Genomic DNA, 11,234 nt, shown 5'->3' with positions numbered 1-11,234 from the left:
ATAGAGCTATTGAAATAGTCTTTATAAAGCGCCTTAGAGGCGCTCTCCTGCTCAACGCTTTATAAAGTTTATAAAGCGGTTGGAAGAGGCGCTTTATATGTCTGGTCATATGTGACGGTGGTTTGAGAAAGGCGCTCTATATACCCCTCCTAAAATCAATAAATGGAGAAGGAATATAGAGCGCTTATCATATGTAACTGTTAAATAAACATTGAAATAGGAAACGGTTGCTGTAGATAGGCGTTTTATATAATACCATGTTTCAATCAGCATACAGAGGGCCTGTTATAGGCCACCGTTCTATACCTTGCTTTTTTTTTTTGAATTTTTTTTTTTATTTTATAATAGGAACTAATAAATGAAATTTGTATATTCAGTAATACAATAAAATTAAATAAAAAGTCAAACAATCTCAAATTTCCAAATACCATTTGTTATTAATATTGAACACTTTAAAATTACAATCATCAAAATTTTTCTAAGTAACAAACTTACAACAACGAATTAAAATAAATGAATAAAAGTTAGAGTATATAACTCCCACGAACTATTTGGAATTTTAAAAAACCCATGGCACACCCCCTACACGACCAACACCCAGAATATCATTACCTTCGAAACGACCAACAAAACGATCCAATGCATATTCTCGAATGAACGATTTTGTTCGTTGTTTCTCAGGTACTATTTCTGCAAATATTGGGTTGATCAATCATAACTGTCAGTTATATGTATATTCCCAATAATCTTGTGTAAAAATATGAAGTATGAAACAAATACATAAAGTTCAGAAAGAGGCCTAAATGAGTTTAAAACCATACTTGTTATTGGCTGCTCCATTCCAAGTTATGACGAGTCCCATTCTAGAAAAAAGCACGGCTTATTAGAGCGGCGTTCTCTCAAAATCAGTATAATTAGTAAAAATAAAATAAAATTGACCAGTAAAGTCTCAAACCTTCTACTGTAACTAAAATGCATTCTAGGAGATTTAAGTGAAATGCTATCTTTACTTACCCAAAGCAACTATGAAATGCTTTATTTTTACTCAAAACAAGTATTCAGCATTGTCGATTTGAGGAAAAAATATTGCAAACAACATAATGTTATGTATTGCTTACTTGCCAAGCCAGTCCTCCAAGAACAATAAGGGTTCAGAAGAATCCACAAGATGATCCAACAAGTCCACTCCTGCAGGTGCGAAGGTCAAAGCAGCTCCTTGTTTCTTCAACATGGACATCATTGCAGCATGACCATCACAATTACATGGGTTGTAGAACCCTGCTGTTAGTTCACCTGCATGACTATCAGTCTTGTACCACCAATGTACCCCTGATAGCGGCTCAGAAATCAGATTTAATTTAGAACATTAGTTTAACAAAAAGGTCATAAGTTGGGGGAACTTTAAGATTAAGATCAATGTCCGACACACGCTTTCTGAATGTGCAAACTCTTTTTGCTCGTCCTTTTGGTAATTTTACATATATACAACATCAAAAGTTGAAACCAGCCTCCAACTAGAACCATAATTAGTGATGTGGGTGAGAGGAGACAATTAAGTAAAAAATTGGTTGAATAAAAAATAAACAATTATTAGGTTGGCTTGGTTACAGTGAAGATTCCATAGACTACCAATAAAGAATTTTCACCAAACATATATAGAGGCTAATAACATCAAGAGCCAGACAGCCAGAAACACCCTGACTAGTAGGCAACCAAACTACAGAGCCTTATTAGAGTTATTACAACTAACAACTGTAATCAAAGCTAGTTTGTTCTTTAAAATGCCAACTATCAACTATAGCACAAAGAATATCACACAATTATACAACCAACAACTGTTATTCCTCTCTTTTCATTGAGATGGTAATTGGTGAGGCCTTCTCATTTTTAAATTTGTAGACGAGCAAAAAACAACTATGACTATCATGTTTTTTGTTCTTTTATTTCATGGTAAAAGAAGGTTGATACCAACTGTTTACCTGACACATTATTAACAAAGGATAGCATACTCATGTACAAAAATTAGTCAAGCAACCGAAACTTACACGAGTCTGCATAAGAAGTAAAGAATAACATACTTTGTGAGATGTTCAAATTACTCCCAGGAACATAATACAAACACCATCAGAACTCGAACAAATCACTGAGTTTGTATCACAACAGTGTGACTTGGATAAAAAGGTATGGCTGCAAAATCATAATTAGCAATTAAGTTAACAGGAAAATAGCTAGAGTGGTCCTGGCAAAAAAATAAATTGCAAAACATTTAGCATCAAAGACATGATCCAAAAGGATGGAATTAACTACATACTGTTTTTTACTACATTTAGCATCAAAGACATGATCCAAAACTGTATACCTAAAATGCAGAAAAACAAGGACTATACATGGGAAAACAGGTCACTTTTACTCTTTTTTTTAATTAATTTCCATCTGCGTTTCTGATGAGGTGTCGCCATTTCATGAATTAAATACACACTGGATCAGTAGCAAATTTGAAGTTTCAACCGCTATCTGGTGTCACAGTCCCAGCCTATAGTGTAACCATGGACTTTGGCATATGACTTTCCTTCCAAATTAAAATATAATTCATTACCATTACCTTCATTTATCATACCAAATGTGCCCTATGAAAACAAATTTCATACATTTCAAAACATCATTTTCTACTTATACTGTAAATTACCTAAAAACAGTATCCAGCCAATGTGAATATCCCAATTTGATGAACTCATGTAGTAAAGACCCACTTTCAAAATGGCAAGTTCGACAGGATTGAGGGTTAGAGGCAGTAATGAAAAGGAAAATAAAGCATAATTAACACAATTAAAAGCTAGTCTTAAAAAAGAATATCACAGAAGAATTAGCAGCTTAGACTCATTACCTCATGAAGAAACTCATCAGGCAGTGTGTGAAGGACAAGTGCATGATCAATAGAAGGCTTGTGCGCTATTATTTACCAAAATATAGAAGATGTGCTATATTTTACAATATCATCCTATATTTTACAATCTCTATACTCTGGCTCCTAGTAAGAAAGAAAAATAGGTAACATATATTTTCCCGCACACAAATGAAGGTAAAAGACGGTGTTCGAGTTCAAACATAACTAATCCTCATTGTAGCAACCAAATTCAACCTCCCAAAACAAATAAATTCGAGCAAACAACCAACTCCCATTCATTATAACTACCATAGGTCAATATTTGCACTCTAAAGTGCCTCACAAAGATCTTGAACTGCTACACATCATCAACTGATTCAAAAAGATTACTGAAAACCCGGAGACCGCAACACAAATTTAGCACAAATCCGACCCAATGTAGTTCTTAAAATCCTAACTTGTCCACTTCCCTAAACCCAATTCACAGAATGAGAAAACAAACCAGCACAAACATTTAACAAATTGCTGCATGATTAACAATAATGAACAAATTGATGAAAATTAATAACCTTATCTTCAACCAATAAAGGAAGATGGAGAAGAATCTCCAACGGCTCAGTATCAAGAGCAATGACTACAACTCAGCAATAACACTGTTCATAGTTTTCGTTGCTGCAATTCTAAATAATACCGATTACAAATCAACAAAATCGGAAACACCACCAAAATTATGAAGGAAATAATGCCCTTGGTCCAAGTATGCATTCTATGTTAAGTCTAATAAGTGCGGTTCAGTATTAATTAACAAGTTAATAATTCAGTGAGATCAAGTGAGCTGAATGCCTAGCTAGAGGCCGCTTCAGTTCAAGTGGAATTAATGATATTAATCCACAGCTTACTCTTGACTTAACCCGTAGGGTCACACAAATAGTACGTAAACGGATCAAGTATTTAATGGCATTAAATACTCCATCTATGGATATTCGGAAATCGACGGATCTTGGTTTCAGTGGGAGCTGAGATCGTCACAGGCAAGAAATGAATGCTCCAGAAACGATGATATTGCCGGAAACGGAAATATGGATCGTATCGGAAATATAAATATTATCCAAGTCGTAGATGTTTCCGGAAACGGAAACATGGTACGTATCGGAAAATATTATCGGAAATGGAAATATTGCCGGAATCGGAAATATTGCCGGAAACGGAAATATTGTCAGAATCGGAAATATTGCCGGAATCGGAAAATAATTCCGGAAACGGAAATATTAAATATTTGTTCGAAACGGAAATTAATTCCGGAATCGGAAATATTAAATATTGTTCGTATCGGAAATGAATTAAGGAATCGGGAAATTAATCGGAAGCGTATCGTACAAATTAGCATCGGACGAGGCCTGCCAGACGAAGGCCCAACACGAAGTCGGGCCATCGCCCAGCAAGCCAGCGCGCCACAACGCACCAGCCAAGGCTGCGCCAGGCCCACCGCAAGGCAGGCCCAGCGCGCGCCAAGGCTGCGGCAGCGTGTGGGCCTCGCAGCAATGGGCTGCGAGCTCGCGGGCTGCGCGCGCGCGCATGGCGCCCCTCGTGGGCTGCTGTGCGTGCGTGTGTGTTGGTGTGCTGTACGAATCCTAAAGCTATCAGGTTTCAACTAATGATTAAATTCCTAAAACCAGTCGAGAAAAAGGAGTCCGCGAGCCAGTGAACAAGGTGAACATTACTGTCTTCTCCAAAACCTAAAAGGATGAATTAATTAAAATAAAAATTCTATTAGAGTTCTAGTTTAATTAATTCGTATCCTAATAGGATTACGATTCCCTTTCCATACCTCTATAAATAAAGGCCTAGGGTCATTATTTTGTATAGAGATTTCAAGTATTCAAAGTGATTTTTGAGAGCAAAAAATTCAGTCATACAATTGCCTATATGTGCCGAAAATTCTAAGTACCTTAAGGGCGATCCTAGTTGGTCAAGCTTAAGGCGGATTCGGACGTGCTATGGACTATCTATGGAGGGACGACACTTGGAGTCCTAAAGACTTGTTCTTGTTCGGTTCAGGCGCAGCTAGGGAAGGCACGCAACAAAGAGTATGCATCTAAACTATGCTAAATGATTATGTGTAAATAATATGCTTTCCTGGCTTTATGGTTTTTCCGCATGATTTATGAATTGTCATATGTATCATAACCTAACAGTGGTATCACGAGCCTCTTATTATTTTCATAATCTAAATTGCATGAACATGGTTAAATATTACAAATTTGCAAGAATTAAAAGGGGTGATTAATTTTCGAAATTGTTAATTAATTGCAAATTGCGTTTATTTAATTATACGTACGCAGTTTTTCGGCAGTTTCTTCGTTACTCATCCAAATCGAGTGATTTTTGTGTCAATTCCGCATGTAAAAGGCATTCTAAAATTCTCAAATTCAAAGCCTAGCCTTGTTTTAGTTTTTCGAATGCAAAATTTCGTAAATTTAAGATGTTAAATTAAATATTTGCGATTCTTGTTGATAAATCTTGAATTTTTGATTGACCTACTGTATATGTTTAACAAGTTTGAATGCCTAGCCTTGTTAATTATGCAATCTAATTTGTAATTATGATTAATTTGTTGAAAATTGGAATAATTTAGAATTAATTTGATTTTCATAATTAGTTATAATTTAATTAGATACCTATGATTAAAAACCACCATAAAAATTGTAAATTTATGTTAAATTTTAAATTTTTATGACCTAGACTTGAATCCATGTTAATCGGAAATCAATTAAATAATAAATTTTCGATTTTTTCGCCCTAAAATTATGAAATTAATATTATTTATTAATTTGTCATTAATTTTGAATATAAATTTTAAATTTTTATGCGATTCACTCATATAACTTGCACGCACAAAGCAATGGACGCTACGTGTTACCCTTAAGGGGTGTTGTATAGTGCGGGCATGTGACGACGAGCAAGGGAGCTCGTCGCCCATGCGGTACGAATGCAATGAGCAAGGCCATGGTGCACGAGCACAAGGCAGCAGCCCTGCCTTGTGTCGTGGGCTGTGAGCAATGGGCGTATGGGCAGGGGCGAAAGCAAGGCACAACAGTCGCGTGTGGGCAGTAAGCGTGCTGCGCCACAGCGCGCACTGCCTCGCGCAAGCATGCGGAGCCTCGTGCGCAGCGAGCGCAAGCTCGCGTGCCACGAGCGCTACGCACATCGTCGATGGCTCGCGCGCAGCGAGCGCCAGCTCGCATACTGCTGCCTCGTGCGATGAGCGCAAGCTCGCGTGCGGGAAAGGCAGGCGCGCAGCGAGCAGTGGCTCGCATGGATCGAGCGATGGCGAGCGAGCGCAGCGAGCGATGGCTCACATGCATCGAGCGCTGGCGCGCGCAGCGAGCACTGGCTCGCGTGTTCGATTGGCGCCTTGCAATGGTGAGCAGCAGCAATGCGACGCAGCGCATGGGCTGCGCGCACATGGCCAGCGATGGCTGTGTGCGTGTGGCCCATGGGCGTGCGTTGCGTGGGATTGTTGCGTTGCGATTAGATCGTTTTGAAATTTTAATTTGAGATTTTCAGTTTACGTAATTTTAATTAATTTTAAAATTAATAATTTAAATTATTTTCTTGGATTTTAATTTTGAATATTGTAATTATAATAAATTTTATTTATTCTAATTATTTTACTAAAATTAAAATCATGAATTAATTTAAATACGACTGAAATTAAATTAAACTTTTTGGATTCAATTATAAATTTATATGAGCTTTAAATTTTAATTAAATTTGTATGTTTCCGGTTAGACTAGAAAAACATTTTTATGTTTAAAATTAGTAAAGCATATGAATTTATTGGTTTGAGTGGGAGCCCTTTTTAGTCATAAACTCTTGATTAGGTCTACAAATCCTTAAGGTTAAAACAACTTGATTAGAATTAATAAGGACTGAATAATTTGTAGATTATTGGTGCCCTTGATTAATTCCTGCAAATGTTTATGTGATGCATAATGTGTTTTACTAACCAGCTATGTGGGCCATTCATGATAATGAATGGGTGAATGGTATATATTGTATATGTACTGTTTTGCAGGTTGTGAAGTGACTAGTATGGCCCAAATAGGATAGAAAATATGGTATGCGTACCATTAATTTGAATGTAATTGGTCTAAAGTACCAAAGTTGTTTTTCAATTCAAATATGGTCTGCGTACCATCAAATAGTTGTAATTAGTTTTAATTTATAGCTTATCCTATTTGAAGAAAATGGTGCCTCCCACGGAGATTTTCAAGACGGACTTTGAAGTTAAAGCTTCAAGATGAAGTCGGGCCATACTAGATCACATTTATCTTATGCATGTTTTAAGTTATTTATTGCTTTTAAATATGTCTTAAAATGCATGAGATCAAAAGCTTGATTATGTTGCATGATTAAGGATTTTAGTTCACTTAAAATCTAACCAACATAGTAAGAGCCTTAAGTTCCAAACTTAAAAATTGAGTTAAAAGGTGCCATGCCAAAATATACACTTGCTTGGATATCCTTTACATCAATCTAGTAATAGTTTTCGCTCAGCGAGGTGTTACTTATTGGTCCTCAAGGGGCAAGGTACACAAATAATTGTGAGTACATGTTAGTTTTGGTGAAACTCAACGATATAAGTAAGGAGTCCTTTTATGTCGTGGCAAAATCGATAGGTTTACCTAATAAGTTCTTAGACGTGCCTATCAACCAAGAGTAGTTTCTAGACTATTAGCAAAAGGCTTTTGCTTACCTAAAATGTTTTAAAATTGAGTCGACAAACTGTGCTTAATTCTTCAATGGTTTTAGGGTCTTGGAATTATTTTATTCACACCTGCCGGAACACATAATTCGAATAAAATGCTAATGACTTGTTTAAATTGCATGATTGCTTTAATTTTCAAGTTATTATTCATGATAAATGTTTAGACTTTGCATGCTTCAATGAATGTTTTAATTATTGTTTATAATTAAATATCTTGCACTGCAATAAATCCTTTTAGAAAGGTAACAGTAAATTTCCTCGATTGGTAGTGGATCCAAGAACGATTCACGGAAATGAGAGAAAGTGAACAATTTAAAATGTACATTTCTTATAGCGACTTTTATGGTTGTTTTCGAACATCAAAGTCGAATGGCAAACCAATTGGCGCTTATGAATTCAAAATACACTGTAGTTTTGAGATCATAAAGCATTGAGTTTAATACGCTCAGCTTTACCAATGGTTAACAACCTAATATCTTTGTCCATTTAATTCTCGAATGAGTCTAGTCCCTAGACATTCGAATAGATCGATGCTTAGAGAACTTTAGAAGCTTCTGGTAAGATCATCTAGTTGAAACAAAATATTCAACATAAATTAAAATGGTAAAGAACCTTGTTGATGACATTGGACATGTCTAACAAAGTATAAAAGTCAACACTAAAGAATTCAATTCTTAAGACTATAAGAAAGGGTACAAGAAATAGGAAAACAAAGGAACAAATGAAAGGAATTTATAATTCCGTTTCTACCTATAAGTTTATGTTTAAAGAGAAGTGACCTAGGAATCAAACTTCCTTGGTATCATATACCGCTTGAGGTTCTTACTTCGGTAATAACTCAAACAATGGAAGCTAGGCTACACTAATGGCCTACAAGTGGGAAATGAAGCATGGCAATGCTACATTAGTTGTAGGGTCATCTAGTTTGTTTTAAGTCCTTTCAAAGGCTGGAACTTAATGGCTATTTTGTTCCATAATCAGCATACCTAAATTTCTGTTTTTCAAACACAGAAAGACTCACATTCAAGAAAAACAAAAACAATGTTTGTTTGTTTATTTGAATGAAATGGTCATTTACGGGATGAGTCAATATGCTTGATTAAAACAAACAACTCTTTAAACAATAAAAACTTTACTAGGTTCAAATCAACCCCTTGATTTGAGTTCCACTAATCTTTGGCATTGTTGCTTAGACCATATCAACAAGTTAACATTCAAAAGCTCTATTTTGATGGACTTTTGAAAGTTGATTGATTTCTAGATCATTTTAAGACAACTAGTCTTACTTGTTGAAAGTAACAAAAGATATGAACTATTGTTAGAACGCCTAGACAATAGAGTTCAAAGCTAAAGAAAGATTTTATGACTTTATTATTTCACATGGATTTGAGTGAATATAGGTTTATTTACTCAAATGTGATATAAGTTGAATCTGTTTGGCTAGTTCAAAGATTCAGAAGTATAAAATCCACTTGGCAAGAAATCATAAAGATCTAGGTTAGATCATGTTGATGATTACTTGAGACCAAATATGATCATCAATGATTGTGTGTTGTAATTTCACAATCTAGGTCCATAAGATATGGCATATCTTAGTTGGAATAATCGAAGTCAATTAGTACTTGATTCGATCAATGATGAATCATAAAGACTTTTCCTATAATTTCTAAAACAAAATGCTCAACTACCACCAAACTAAACCAAATTCGTCAAAGCTATTGAAAAGTAATTTCAGAATATCTTTTCATAATATATCTAAAGAGTTCCTAAACTCAGTGGGAGCTTAGTGTTTGTTATTCAACAAACTAAGGCCCAAGTCTAGATATATGTTTCATTGTGATTTATTCAAATGAGACACAAGGGTATTGTTTCTACCACGAATTTTTGAGAACATAATGTTTGTTTGCTCGAAATAATGTCCTTTTGGAGATTCGTTTCCAAAATGACAAGTGGGAGAAAATAGACCTCGAAAGTCTTCGAGGCGAACAACAAACATAAACGGACATTCCGGAGGCTTTTCGAAGTTCTTTAGAAAATCCGAACACGTATTCTTTAAGGACTTTAGAAGTGGCTTTAAAGAATAGACATCTCTTAGAAGACTTTACAAGTGCTTCAAGGAGAACAGAATATTCAAAGGACTTTTAAGTGGCTATTGATATTCTGTTATTTGATGTTCTATACCCTTGTAGGCATAGAGTTCAAGTCACTGAAACTATGAGATTCTTCTATTAGATAGTGAAGAAACATAACTATGCAATTCTTCTATTAGATAGTGAAGAAACCTACAACTTCCAGTCAAACTATTATCATGTAGATTAATGAGTTTGTGACTTGTAAGAAAGCTAAGGCGAAACCCAGATTCCCTAAAATGGTTAGAGGCCATATATAGACTCAAATGTTTTAAATGGTTAGAGGCCATAAAACATACTCAATGTTTTGATGACAAAATTGAAATTTTGTTGATTTGCAAGAATAGTTTCACACCTATTGGTTGCAAGTTGGTTTTAAGGATAAAAACCATCAAACATGGAATTGTGTTCACAACACAAAGCTAGATTAGTTGCTAAAGGTTACAAGAAAATTCACGACGTGGATTGTGTTGAAGCCTCATGCAAAATCGTAATGCTTAAGTCTATAATTCAAGCAATGATTGCATATTGGTACATATGGCAATTGGATGACAAAACATCTTCCTCAGTCAAATGTTGGAAGAAACTATGTACATGGTATGTCATAGGATTTGTGGATCCAAATAAATGCTTGAAAAGAAAAGCTAGTTTATAAAATCTAAGTAAAGATTTAAGCAATTAATTGGGAATTAGAAATGCATTTTAGTGAAGCTAATAAGTATCTTAGTTTCATAAAATGTACATGATTCTTATAGATATATAAGAAGTTTAGTGGGAGTACATAAAACTTAATTGGTCCTATGTGTATCACACACATATCTCTCTATTGTGAAATAACATTCAAATGCTAAATACTTAGATTTGAGATTATTCATCAATGATGGACCAAGGCGAAACTTAGTACATACTGGGTACTAAGATCTATTTACAAAGATCTTATAATATTGTTTTGGATTAAGTAATGGCATTTACTAAATCAAACACGAAATACTCCATTGGAGATATTCGACCCATGTGAATAAATCTAAGTAAAAGAATGTTTGAACTATGTATAAGCATTTACTAAGTTAAAACATCAAAGGATCTAAGTGAGATTCTTAACCTATATTATACGTCAAAGAATTTAGCTGGATTCAGTATCTACTGAAATTGAATGAGCTAAAGTTACATGAATACAATTCCATTGAGAATTATTCTGCAAAAGAATTTATCATGTATGATATAATATGAGGATCGCCAAAAATGTATCGTATGACTTTAGGCATGACGAACATATACCAATCTCTATTGATCTAAGTAAAGATCAACTAGATTGAGATCAAGAATACTTATGGTACTTGAAAAGGTACATAGGAATAGTTCTTGATTCAAGGAAATAAAGATATGCTAAATATTGATGCTACACGCATAAACACTGGCAAAGGATCAAGCAAGACCCTTTGGAGTTAAC

General features: G+C 35.0%; 1 long non-coding RNA gene across 1 annotated transcript; it reads right to left on the bottom strand.

The window, feature by feature from the left end:
- Positions 1 to 521: 521 nt before the first annotated feature.
- Positions 522 to 3,560, bottom strand: LOC110797711 (uncharacterized). The gene is made up of 5 exons (XR_002535922.2): positions 3,454 to 3,560; positions 2,079 to 2,187; positions 1,119 to 1,329; positions 822 to 863; positions 522 to 690 (listed from the first exon to the last, which is right to left on the bottom strand). It is a non-coding gene; the product is annotated as an uncharacterized lncRNA (long non-coding RNA).
- Positions 3,561 to 11,234: the final 7,674 nt, after the last annotated feature.

The sequence above is a fragment of the Spinacia oleracea genome, chromosome 1 (genome assembly GCF_020520425.1).
Source record: "Spinacia oleracea cultivar Varoflay chromosome 1, BTI_SOV_V1, whole genome shotgun sequence".
NCBI lineage: Eukaryota > Viridiplantae > Streptophyta > Magnoliopsida > Caryophyllales > Amaranthaceae > Spinacia > Spinacia oleracea.
This window is presented reverse-complemented; position numbering and strand designations above follow the sequence as displayed.